This window comes from Camelus dromedarius, chromosome 16 (assembly GCF_036321535.1).
Source record: "Camelus dromedarius isolate mCamDro1 chromosome 16, mCamDro1.pat, whole genome shotgun sequence".
NCBI classification, from domain to species: domain Eukaryota; kingdom Metazoa; phylum Chordata; class Mammalia; order Artiodactyla; family Camelidae; genus Camelus; species Camelus dromedarius.
The window spans coordinates 9,468,332-9,481,985 of NC_087451.1; the positions used below are offsets into that span (position 1 = coordinate 9,468,332).

The 13,654-nt window shown below is 38.3% G+C and overlaps 1 protein-coding gene across 1 annotated transcript in view; it reads left to right on the forward strand.

Annotated features, from left to right (window-relative positions):
* The window catches only part of ANKFN1 (ankyrin repeat and fibronectin type III domain containing 1), a 292,737-nt gene that overhangs the window by 146,356 nt on the left and 132,727 nt on the right, over window positions 1-13,654 (forward strand). The gene's annotated exons all lie outside the window — the stretch shown is intronic.

The following is a 13,654-nucleotide window of genomic DNA, read 5'->3' on the forward strand; positions in this document are numbered from 1 at the left end:
TTATCGTTCTTTCTTCGTGTGAACATGGAGCTTTCTTAGTTACCGATTATTTTTTAAATGTGTACGTGTTGCTGCAGTTTAAATAATAGAAAAAAATCTGCGTCTTCCAAAGTTAGCTGCAGGTGGTCCACAAAGAATGCACCTGAGCCCATACACAGCAGTCTGCAACAGCACATACAGACCATGTGTATAGGCAAGGGTGGGGGTACAGGAGCCCCATTTCTGATACGTGGGCATTTTGTTTGCAGTAGGCTTCAGGGCATGTTGTACTTGCATAACTGATTAGCACTTGATATGAAAAAGACATTATTTTTTTGTTGTTGTATAAGGTCATTTCCACTCAGATTCCTGAGTGCCTATCACATACCTGTGGGATCAGGTAAAGATGGATCCCATCGTGCTGATAATCCTGAATATAAATCCAGGCACACTGTTGTCTTTAATCTGGTTTTCAGGCTGGACATACAGAGCAGAATGCCAGCATTCCATCCATCCTGGATAGGCAGGATCATAAATAACCTCATGACTCTGTTGGTGAGGATATCTGCCAAGGGGACACAGTACACATTCATGCAAACCCTTGCTTGACCAACTGCCACTTTTGCACCCATGTCTCTTAAGTCCTTTCTTGAGTCCATGAAGATATATGGTGTGTAGGATGCACAAAGTTTGAAAGTGGGATTTTTTTTTACTGCACATATTTTTAAATTTTACATATATGTACTGTTCATTGTTTCTAAGAATGTTTAGAGCTTTAGCTTGTTAAACTTACATAGTTATCAAAGGAATAAAGCCCACCACAAAATAAGAATTAATTCAAAAAGATACATGCACCCTACTATTAACAGCAACATTATTTATAATTGCCAAGACATGGAAGCACCCTGAGTGCACATCCATAGATGGATGGATAAAGAAGATGCAGCACATATATGTGATGGAATACAACTCACCCGTAAGAAAGGATATTTTGCCATTTGCAGCCCTTCATTCATGAAAGTGGGATGTTTTAAGTGCCCTGTTACCCGTGCTGGTTGTTGGCCCAGCCAAGTCTGCTGGAAGTACCACTGATAATCAAGGCTGAGTTTGCTTCTGTGCTAGGCCCCACCAAATCCCCATACTCACTTAATTTCTTCATTTCCTAAGTAAGAGGTAAGCCAGTTTCTGCAGAGGGATATAGTAAATGGAGAAAGCTATTGCGTTTCCTATCACCACCACCACCACGCCTCCTAGTCTTTTGTTTGCCTGGCTACTGCGAGAATTGAGGGCAGCATCGATCCATCTCCGGTGGGCTCAGAGTCCATACAAACATCATACAGAGTTTAATGTCTCTGGTGCACTCTCTCTGCAGTATACCACTCGCTGTTCAGATGAAGCTGTGGCTTTGGATGCTGACAAGGATGGATAATGTTGGAACAGTGAGCAGCATGCTTCTCTAAATAAAAACCAAGTTAGGAAATCTGAGAGATGGGTGACGTTTTGCCTAGTAGAAAGTATCCCCAGGTCACTCAATCACAAGAACAGGGTCATTCTCCCATGTGATTTGGCTCTTTCACAAAGGATGGCATTTTAACAGGAAAGAGACAGAATGGCTTAGTGGTTTGGGATGTCAGGAAAGCAAGTCCCTTTTGTTGGTTCCCAGACAAAGAGCGTATCTTTGAGAAATTCAGTTACTCTCCCTGGATCTCCATTCTTGCATCCCTTCCATTCCAGAGTGTTTCAAAGAAGAAGTGCTAAATAAGTTAATTATCCATGAGATACTGCTTAAATCTTTCTTGTTAAAGGATGCAACAGGTTATCAAGATCATTGTTCATGAGGGGAGGGTACAGCTCAGTGGGAGAGTGCATGCTAAGCATGCACAAAGTCCTGGGTTCAATTCCCAGTACCTCCATTAAAAAAAAAAAATTAAAATAAATAAACCTAATTAATTACCAGCCCCCTAAAAGAGAAATCTTACAAAAAAATTTTTTAAAAGATCATCGTTCAGGCACTCTTATCCAGAGGCCATGCAACGGAAACCCACAGATGAGAGGTAATAGGAGATGTGTGCCCCCTCCCCCGCCTAAGGGATACAGGGCACTCTGAAGGAAACGTGATTACACTTAGGGAATCAGAGGAGGAGAATAGAGCTCCTCACTGGCATTAAAAAAAAAAAAAACAAACAAACAAACAACAAAAAACTTCAAATTCAAATAAATAGGTCATGTAAATTTTTTTTCATTATTGATCAGTAATTGATTTTCTATTCTTAGGATGACAAGATACTGAAGGCCTTAAATGTTTTGAAGCAAACAAACATGGAAATATTTGGGGGGAGTTAACTCAAGGATTAGTGGAATCCATGATGGAATTTATGACAACTCTGAGTTGTTCAAATTACCCCCATACGCATATGCGTGGAATTAGCAGTTGCAAATGTACTATGATTTGAGGAATTCTAGAGGCTCATTTGCCAAAAAAAAGAAAAAAAAAGAAAAAAGAAAAAAAATTGTCCCATCTCTAGGATTAAGGTACCTGAAATTCTTTCATCGGGGATTCAGTTAGGTATTGCTGTCTTTTATAAAATATAGATATTTCTTAGGAGGAATGCTAAAGCCATTGATACCTTATCATGAATGATTGTACCAAAAAGTTTTCTACCTCAGGGGAAACCCAAAAAGTGTTGCGTTAATATTATATTAATTCTTCTGCTTTGCATTTATTTCATACCTGTCTCCAAGAACTTCCCTCATAATTATTATTTCACTCTTGATCAGAAAACTAAGTAGCCTTTGGGACAAGCTGCCTCCTTTTTGTGTGGAATGCCTGGATGAGACAGTATCATCTGGATTTCCTCTAGGCCCTTGAGAGTCACACTGTGGAAAGCTGAATTCGCTGTCTTTCCCCTTTAAATCCACTCCTCCTCCTGTATTTCTTGTTGTTGTTGTTTTAATTATTGGTGGAACCATTGTGCACCTAGTCAGCCAAGCAAAGCTTGTAGAAGTCATCTTCCGATTTCCTGATTCCTTCAGCACAGCCCCTCCATCCAATCACTAACCAAGCTTGATCCATTTTACTTTCTTCATTTTTTTAATCTGTCCGGCCCTCTCCATCCCCGTTGTCATATACTGTAGTGGAAGTCACCAGCTCTCAAGAGACTTTTTCAAGACCTTCATCCTTGGTTGTCTCTTGTCACTGGTCCCTCCACACCCCACTCACCTTCAAACCACCCTCTGGATGCCACCAGAGTAATTCTCTAAAAAAGGCAAAATCAGCTTTTCCTTAAGGGATTCCCTGCTGGGAGCAGGTTGAAGTCTGTGCTCGTTATCATGGCATACATGGGAAGCCCTTGATGGACTGGCCCTACCACCGCTCCAGGTTTCTTTCCCAAGGCCCTGGCATGGCGGGTGAAATGTACCCCTGAATGTGTCAGAGCCCAGAAGAGAACCATTAGGATGCCTACGGGCACTGACCTACCAGCAACACCGTGGCAAACACCGTGGCACTGCGCGTCTCCATGTCCTCCCCTGAGCTATTATACCTGGAACGCCCTTCCCCTTCCTTCCTACTTACAGATTCTTCATTCACTGTTCTAAATTCCTGCTCGGGAGCACCTTCTCTCACCCATTTCCCCACCCCCTTCTCCCAAGACCACCTCCTGTCACCCACTTACCCCTTTGTGTTACTTCTTTGCCTTAGGCATTTGAGAGCAGTGTCTAGACGTTGAGATATCAAATCTAAACTCATATTGCTAGGGTTTGTACCTCAGATCTGTTGTTTAGTAGTGCCTCAATTTCTTACCATGTAAAATGGGGGTGATAATAGTCCTTACTTCATAGGGCTGTTGTGGGATTTGGCAAACCGATTACATATAAAGGCGTTATTCAAAATCGCTCCTGGCTCACAGAAGGTGCTATGGAAGTAAAATATATTGTTGTTATCCTGTAATTTCACATAGCACCCTATTTCAAAGCTACATACCCTTGCATCACTGTCCTCCTTTTTAGCCTATGAGCTCCTTGGGCTACAGGTAGGGTAATCAACTTGTTTCAGTTGGCCCAGGACTTTCCCATTTTAGCACTGTGAGTCCTGCATCCTGAAAATTCCACAGTCCCAGGCAAACCAAGACAGTTGGTCACCCTCTGAGGACCCTGTCTTTTTCCCCTTTGAGCCCCCAGGGTCTATCACAGGATACGCAGGTGACAAAGCTGATCGTCCATAAGGGATTATTGAACTATAGGACCAGCATTAATTCTTTTCTCCTTCTTCCTCATAAACGTGCTTTCAGACTTCAAAAATCAGTCTTCTTCTTGCTGTGAAGTCACAGCTGACTTTTCAAAACTTATCACTGAATAGCTGAATATCTCATTTTTAAAAAACGCACAAGAACTGGAAAGAATGCTTCCACCCTCTTACATATCATCAGTGTAATAGAACTGGCCAGACTTCAGCAATCGAAGACATACCCGTCATGTTAACAGCCGGCGGAGGGCGGTCACCCTTTCTTTTCTATCCAGTGACAGGCAGGTTGAAGACTGAAGGTCCCCAGTTCACGTCACAGCCTGAAGGGCAATCCTGTCCCAGTCAGAAATGTTCCCTTCACTGAACGTATCTGTCCACCGAGCTGTCAAGAACAGCTAGAGCTCCTGTTTCTAAATATGCTTTGTCTTACAACCGCTTCTCATCCAAACTGGCTCAGATCTTTTTTCACAGTACAGGTACAATAAGAAAGCCCCCACAACCAAGCTCCTATGAAACAGGAACTCTGGGGCTGCCAGAACTCATAATGAGGACGAGATCTTGTCTTTGAATCAAGATCTCAGAAGACACTTGACAGGCAGCCTGACCAGGCTCCCCCAGGCAGAACAATAGCAGAGTTGCTAAGAGCACGGGCTTTGGAATCAGAGTTCAAATTCTGCCTCCTCCATTTACTGGCTGTGGGATCTTGGACAAATTACCTAACCTCTCTGGGCCTCAGTTTTCTTGTTTGTAAAATGAAGTTGTAATAACAGTACCAACTTCTAGAATTATCATTACATTTTGTCTTAGCCTGTGAAAACAAAGCTTGAGCAAAATCAATTGTGAATATTCTCTTAGGTATTGGGAGATACAACCTCACGGCATCAAGAGTGAAAGGAAAAGGGAGATGAGTCATGGAAGGAGGGAAAACAAACATAAGTGGTTTGTAAGTGAACAAGCCAGGGCATCCCAAGGAAACACATCTGGTTGTTTGTTTGTTTGCATGTGATTGCTTCCAAGAAGCCCTCAAAATAGCCCACAGGGAAGGAAGGTAGAGGAAATTATCTGCTGGCTACATCCAAGCTCTCATCTCTCACTGGTCCAGTTTTTCCCATTTCCGGGTAGTATTACCCACTCCTGGAGGGTAGCCATGAGTGAACCTGGAGCCTCCTTCCGTGAGTCTGGTTGGGTCAGAGCTGTTGCAGCTACTGTCACAGCAAGCATGGTGGAGGTCATGCCAGAACCTGCCCTTCACTTGAGACAGCTGGTGGGGTTAAGACACAGGGTGATGGCAGCAGCCAAAGCTCTCTGTTTGAGCACGTGGCCAAGGCTGTTTTGAAATATATCTGAAGAGGCTCCACTCTCCACAAGTTATTCTTGCCATTTTGGACCTGGATTCTCAAGGCTGCTGTCACTCTTCCCTTACAGCTTAGTTCTAGGTATATTTGCAGGTCCTCCAAAAGTATAGCTGAGGTCAGGCTGTACGATGTCAAAGAGCAGAAGTCTTTAACTTTCATGAAGCCCAGTTTATCTATTTACTTTATACTTTGTGCTTTTTGCGCTGCCTCTAAGAAATTATCGTCTTGCTCAAGTTCATAAATATTTTCTCCTACATTTTCTTCAACAGGTTTTATAGTTTTAGCTTTTGTGGTTGGGTCTATGATCTACTTCATTTTAAGTTAATTTTTACATATGATATGAAGTAAGGGTTGAGTTTCCTTTTTTTTTTTTTTTTTGCCGTATTATTCGAATATCCCATTGTTCCAGCACTGTGTGTTGAAAAAATTCTTTTTCTCTATTGAATTATCTTGACACCTTTGCCAAAATTAATTGATAATTTATGTGAATTTCTATTTCTGGGCTTTCTTTTCTGTTTCCTTCACCTGTATGTCCATCCTTACGCCACTGTCTTCATCTATACAGCTGTCCTTACACCAATACCGCATCTTGATTATTGTAGTATTTTAAGTCTTGAGGTCAAGGAGTGGAAGCAACTTTGTTCTTTTTTTTTTTTCAAAGTTGTTTTGGCTGTTTTAGATTCTTTCCACTTTTATACAGCTTGTCAATTTCTTTATTTAATAAAAGGAAAGAAAGAAAAAAGAAAGCCTGCTATAATTTTGATTGAGATTGCATTGAATCTATAGCTCAGTTTGGAAGAATTGGCACCTTAACAATACTAATTCTTCTGATCTGATCATGAGGAAGGTATATCTCTATTTATTTAGGTCATCTTTAACTCACTCATTAATGTCATGTAGTTTTAAGTATATAGATTTTGTATACATTTTGTTATATTTATTCTAAGTAGATTTTTGTAGGTTTATTATTCTACAAAATTTTGATGTCAACTAGGAGTGAAGGTTGTCTTGCTTCTTTTTTTCCAACGTATACGCCTTTATTTTCCTTGTCTTACTTCACTGGTTAGGATGCCTAGTACAATAGAAAAGGTAGAAATGGACATTCTTGCATTGTTTCTGATCTTAGGAGGAAGCGCTTTCTTCTTTATTCATTAAATGTAATGTTGGCTATAGGTTTTTGTAGATCCTCTTTATCAGGTTGAAGAAGTTCCTTTATAATCATGAAAGTTTTTTTTTAAATCATAAATGTTGAAAATTGTCAAATGCTGCTTTATCTGTAACTATTGAGATGACCATTTCCCCCTTTATTCTGTTGCATTAATGAATTGCATTGATGGGTGGTTGAATGCTATACTAACTTTGTTTTCCTGCAATAAGCCTTGCTTGATCATATCTTATCCTGTTCGTTTATTGCCAGATTTTATTTGCTAACATTTTGTTTAGACATTTTGCCCCTATGTTCATGAGAGATATTGGGCAATAGCTTTCTTTTCTTGTAATGCCTTTTTTCTGGTTTTGGTATAAGGGCAATGCTAACCTAAAAAATGAAGCTAAGTTTTCATCAGTTATATGTAGGATTGATATAATTTCTTCCTTAAATATTTGGCAGACTATAACATTTAACATGATTTTTATTAAAGATTTTGGGATAAAAGAAATTATTAGGATGCAAAAAAAAAGAAAACATAAAACTAGAAATTAGTTTTTCCATAGAGGATCGCCTCCTGATTATCTCCTGAAGTCTAGTCCTGTATCTATGTTGCAGAGACCAGCTCACCTTCAATCTGTGTCCCCTTCTCTTTGTACGTCAGGTCTTCTAATCTTCTCTGATGGAAGAGAAAAAAAATACACCTTATTTCTTTAGAGAAAATCCAAAGAGTTTAAATTTTTCTTACTAAAAAAAAACCTAACAAATTGGTTAATAAATACATCCATACAATGGAATACTATTCAGCAATAAAAAGTGAAGAACTACTTACTAATAGACATAACAATGTGGATGAACCTCAGAATAATAAAGCTGAGTTAAAGAAGCCAGGTTTAAAAAAAAAAAAAAAGTTCATGGTGACAGTTCCATTTGTATAAATTCTAGAAAATGAAACCTAATCTGTAGTATCAGAAAGTGGACCAATAGTTGCCTGGGAATCGTAGGCCTGAAATAAATAGACATTCAAAAAATATTCACTGAACCTCTATTTCATGCAGTCTATTAAACAGTTGATATGTATTACCTCATTTAAAACTTTAATATCCCTTATTAGACATGCTGAAACTGAGATGGGAACACTGTTAATGGTGAGGAAATTGAAGCTAATATTTTACCAAATGTCATACAATTAATAAGTAATAAAAGCCGAAACCTGAAGTTAGATCAGCCTTCTATCAAAGTCCTTACTTTTTTTAAACATTTTTTATTGATTTATAATCATTTTACAATGTTGCGTCGAATTCCAGTGTTCAGCACAATTTTTCAGTCATACATGAGCATATACATATTCATTGTCACATTTTTTTCTCTGTGAGCTACCATAAGATCTTGTGTATATTTCCCTGTGCTATACAGTATAATCTTGTTTATCTAGTCTATAATTTTGAAATCCCGTCTATCCCTTCCCACCCTCCACCCCCTTGGCAGCCACAAGTTTGTATTCTATGTCTGAGTCTATTTCTGTTCTGTATTTACACTTTGTTTTTTTGTTTTTGTTTTTGTTTTTGTTTTTTAGATTCCACATATGAGCGATCTCATATGGTATTTTTCTTTCTCTTTCTGGCTTACTTCATTTAGAATGACATTCTCCAGGAGCATCCATGTTGCTGCAAATGGCATTATGTTGTCGGTTTTTATGGCTGAGTAGTATTCCATTGTATAAATATACCACCTCTTCTTTATCCAGTCACCTGTTGATGGACATTTAGGCTTTCTCCATGTCTTGGCTATTGTAAATAGTGCTGCTATGAACACTGGGGTGCAGGTGTCATCCTGAAGTAGGGTTCCTTCTGGATATAAGCCCAGGAGTGGGATTCCTGGGTCATATGGTAAGTCTACTCCTAGTCTTTTGAGGAATCTCCACACTGTCTTCCATAGTGGCTGCACCAAACTGCATTCCTACCAGCAGTGTAGGAGGGTTCCCCTTTCTCCACAGCCTCTCCAGCATTTGCCATTTGTGGATTTTTGAATGACGGCCATTCTGACTGGTGTGAGGTGATACCTCATTGTAGTTTTGATTTGCATTTCTCTGATAATTAGTGATATTGAGCATTTTTTCATGTGCCTTTTGATCATTTGTATGTCTTCCTTGGAGAACTGCTTGTTTAGGTCTTCTGCCCATTTTTGGATTGGGTTGTTTATTTTTTTTTCTTATTGAGTCGTATGAGCTGCTTATATATTCTGGAGATCAAGCCTTTGTCGGTTTCATTTGCAAAAATTTTCTCCCATTCCGTAGGTTGTCTTTTTGTTTTACTTATGGTTTCCTTTGCTGTGCAGAAGCTTGTAAGTTTCATTAGGTCCCACTTGTTTGATATAATTCTTAAAGCCACCATGATGATCTTGAGGTGGAAGAATGGAATGAAATCTAAGTGTATTATCTCAACCTATTGAGTTTTTCTGTGAAACTGGCTAACAAAGAATGCTCTCTAAAGAACATCCCAACATTAGCAACAAACTTCCCTTGTCGGTTCCCGTCCTAGGATTCTGGGTCTGTTTTACCTATCAAGCATTTTGTTCAACATTTGAATTCTTTTCTTTTCCAGTTCTATTCAGTGCAAAGATGCAGAGGGTACTGTTTCTATCATTTTTCAAGACACTTTTAAGGGTGCTCTAGGGATTAAATGACATATTAGTAAAGTGACCAGCAAGAATTATATGACACACTCAGAGTAACTGAGAAGAGGTTAAGAATGGTTACAAGTCTTGTTAAATTTATTCCAAAGCACTTTCATCTTTTTAATGCCATGTATTTCTCATAGGGAAGGTCTGCTGTCAGATTCTCTCAGTTTCTGTTTATCTGTGAATGTCCTAATTTCACCTTCATTTTTGAAGTATTGTTCTGCTGGATAGAGAAATTCTTACTTGACAGTCTTTTTTCTTTCAGCACTTTGAATGTGTCAGCCCACTTCCTTCTGGCCTCTTTGGTTTTCTGGTGAAGAATCAGCTATAAATCATTTTGAGGATTCCTTGTATGCCATGAGTTATTTCTTGCTTGTTGTTTTCAAGATTTTCTCTTTGTCTTTAGGTTTTGACAGTTTAACTATTATGTATCTAGGTGTGAATCTTTTTTAATTCATCCTACTTTGATGTTCATTGAGATTCTTGGATGTGTAGGTTAATGTTTTTCATCAATTTTGGGAAGTTTTTGGCCATAATTTCATTAATATTTTTTCTCCCCCTCCTACTCCTCCATCTTGGACTCCTGTTATATGTACACTGGAACACTTGATGGTTTTCCACAGATCTCTTGACTCTGTGTTTCTTCATATTTTTTTCTTTTTGCTCCTAAAACTAGATAATTTCAATTGACTTATCTTCAAGTCTGCTGATTCTTTCTTCTGCCTGCTTAAATCTGATGTTGAGCCCCTCTGGTGAATTTTTCATTTCAGTTATTGTACTTTTCAACTCCAGAATTTCTCTTTAGTTCTGGCTTTGTTGTATAAATTCTACTTCTTTATTGATATTCTCTAATTGGTGCCACATTATTCTCGTAATTTTCTTTATTTCTCTAGACATGATTTTCTTTAGTTTCTTGAACATATTTAAGATATCCAATTTAAAGTCTTTGGTAAGTTCAACATTTGGACTTCTTTGGAGACAATAGTTACATGCTGCCTTATTTTTGGTGAATGGGACAGGGTTTTTTGTTTGTTTGTTTGTTTCTTTGTATATCATTTTTTTCTGTTGAAAATTAGGCATCTTAAATAATAAAATGTAGCAACCCCAGAAATCAGATTATCCCCTACCCTTATTGTTCATTGTTTAGTGATTTTTTTATATCTAAACCTGTACAGTTTGTGTTTGTTGTCCTATGTGGCCACTGAAGTCTTAGCTTAGTGGTCAGCTAATGGTGGAACAAAAACTTCCTTGAAGACCTAGTACCAGTACGTCTCCCAGTCTTGGCAGAGGAGATCCACGTGTATGGTGGGGCATGTCTTCAGTACTCACCAGGCAGTTGACAGCTCTGCCTTAGTTTTCACTTCCTGTTTGCATAGAGCCTCAAAGTCAGACAGAGATGAGAGCTTAGGATCTTCTCAGGTATTTTATGAGAATGTTCCCAGCTCTGGGCATGCATGTGATCTGCTAGATCCCCAGGAATGTGTCAGAACTTTTCAAAATCCTCTATGGACATCTCATTCCCCAGTTTTTCCTTTTAAGCCTTTTGGTTAATGTATTGTTTGCCACCACTCCTACTTACCACCTCAGGTAGCTGTGATATGAAGCAATTGCTGATGTTTACTTTTGACAGATGCCCCAAAGGAAAAGGTTATTTGTACTTGGTGAGCTCTGAGACAGGTCAAATAAATTTGCTTTTTGCCTTGTGAGTAGGTTCTTCTATGGAACTACCAGACATATCAAATAATGACAATTCCCTCAAAATGGAGTTTTAAAGAAGCTCCATCACCATTCTGCACCACCCAGTGGATGACAGGCTACTGTTTTGTACTATAAGTGTAGGCTCTTTGTCTTCAAGGCTGCCACAGAGCTGGGGAAGGTGAGAATCAAGCAAGTTAAAAACGCCACAAGTCTCACTGTTCTTACCAAATTCAGTTACTTTTCTTTTTTTTTTTTTTTTTAGCATTTTTTTAATTGAGTTATAGTCATTTTACAATGTTGTGTCAACTCATACACACAATTACTTCTCTTGAATAAACACTTCCTGGATTGCCACAAACCTTAATTTCCAGGGTTCTGGAAAAGTTAATTCTGACCATTTTTTGCTAGTGTTCTCATTGCTTTTATGGAGAAGAGGGTTTTCAGAGGACCATATTTTGCCATTCCCACTGTCATACAATTCTTTTGTTTTTAATATTTCTGTGAAATGTTTAATTAGGCATGCCACTTGTAAATGGCTATCTAAAAGTCTCAGTTGGGGAGTTTTGTCTTTTATTAGTAAAAGTAAACCCTTTGAATGTAGTGTGCTCACTGGTAATTCAGTTTTAACTGTACTACTTCATTTGACATTTCTATTTATTATGTTTCCTAATTTTGTTTCTTTTTATTTTTCAGTTATTTTTAGACTTATTTTTATTCCTCTCTCCTCTCTAATAGTTTGAAGTTCTACTTACTATTTCTGTTTTATCATAAGTTACTGTAAACATACATATTAAAATATCTAAACTTAACTTTTATCAAAATAAAAACCAAGTAGTATGCTAAATTTATAAAAATCAAATTTCAAAACAATGTTTAAAACAAACAAGAAAACTGTTTAAATTATTACAGTGTACTTTGATGTTTCTGGTTTGGCAGGAAGACTTGACATAACCTTAATAATTGCTGCTATTTAAGTGGCTACTATGCACCAAACAGGACATACCTTTCATTTGTTCATTTCTTTAATCTTCACAACTCTGTAATAAATCTTTTCATATCTTATTAAACAAGCTTAGAGACTTTAATTAAAGTGCCCAAAGTCATATAGATCATAGATAATAATATCGTGATTCAAGCTTGGATCTGACAAATTCCAGAGCCAAAGCTACACTACTTCTGAAATGCTTGTCCCTTTCCATGGTAAAACTTAAGAACACTTTAGTTGGTAGGGGTGTACAAGTTTATGAGAACAGATAACAGAAAGTTGTCTTTCTCAGTATCTCTCATCAGAGAAAATTTTAAATATAGCAGAAGAAAAGAAAATACAATGATAAGTGAAATCTAGAAGAATAGAAACATGCTAATGAGTGGCCTGGAAGGACAGGACAGCTGGGACAGGATGAGAAGGAAGTCAGAGAGATAGAGAAAGCTGACCTCTTTTGAGTGAAGGGAGCAGATGGGAAATGAGCAAAGACAAAAGAGACCGTGTGGGTAGGTGTCATCAGTTAGAGAGCAAGTCACTGGAATTTGATCAATCGACAAGAATTTATTTACCGGACTCCTGGGCGCTGTGGGAGATACAAAAGAATGTAGTTATTTGGGGAACGATAATGATGTAGACAAGACAGATGGCTTGAACTGGGGCATTAGTGCTGAAGGCAGGAGGCAGAAAGGAGAGAGGAGGCAGAAAGAAAGAAGTAAAGGCAGTCCCCATGTGAGCTAGCTTGTACATCCCTCTGGAATTTCTGTGAGAATGGTTTAAGATATTGAGGGAACGCTATAGTTGCTGTTGAATCAGAGGTAAAATATCTGTAGATGGAAGGAGGAAGATGCCAAATCACCTACTCTTTCCATTTCTGCTTTTGTATAAATTAAAAGATCATTAAAGATTTATGGAGACACACCCTCATGTACATACACACTACGGACAGTGCTGTTACATCATCCTTCCAAATGTAAATGCAGCTGTTTGGCTAAGACTGGGTAGGACCTGATGAACATGGCTAATATCTACTAGATGTGACCACCTCAGAAGGCACTAGAAAGTCTTTTTGTGTTGCAGAAAATTACAAGCAAGACATAAAAGGTGCTTTAAGACATTCAACAGTGTAATGAAGATGGATCTCCATTTGTTAAAGTGCAAATAAGTCAAGATTAGTTGGTGCTAGTAGACACAGAACCCAATTCAGAGGCATGAGGAGGAAATGAGTTTTCTCAGTAGAGGCTTACTATATTATAGGTAATAGACTCTCATATGTGCATTCATTTATTCGAAAGTATCTATTGAGTATCGTCTATAATAAAAATGATAGCTGTCAGGAGTCTTCCCATAGTCTAAGCTCTTTAAGTGCATTACCTCATCCAATCCTCACAACCATAGTATGTAGTTATTATTATCCCTATTTTATAAATGAGAAAAATGAGATTCAGACATGTTGAGTAACTTGCCTGAGATCGCATAGTCAATAGGTGGAAGAGGAGCTATTTATATCCTAATCTGTGATATATTTCTTGTACGCTGAAGTAGGCACATTTTAGGTGGTGGGGATTTAA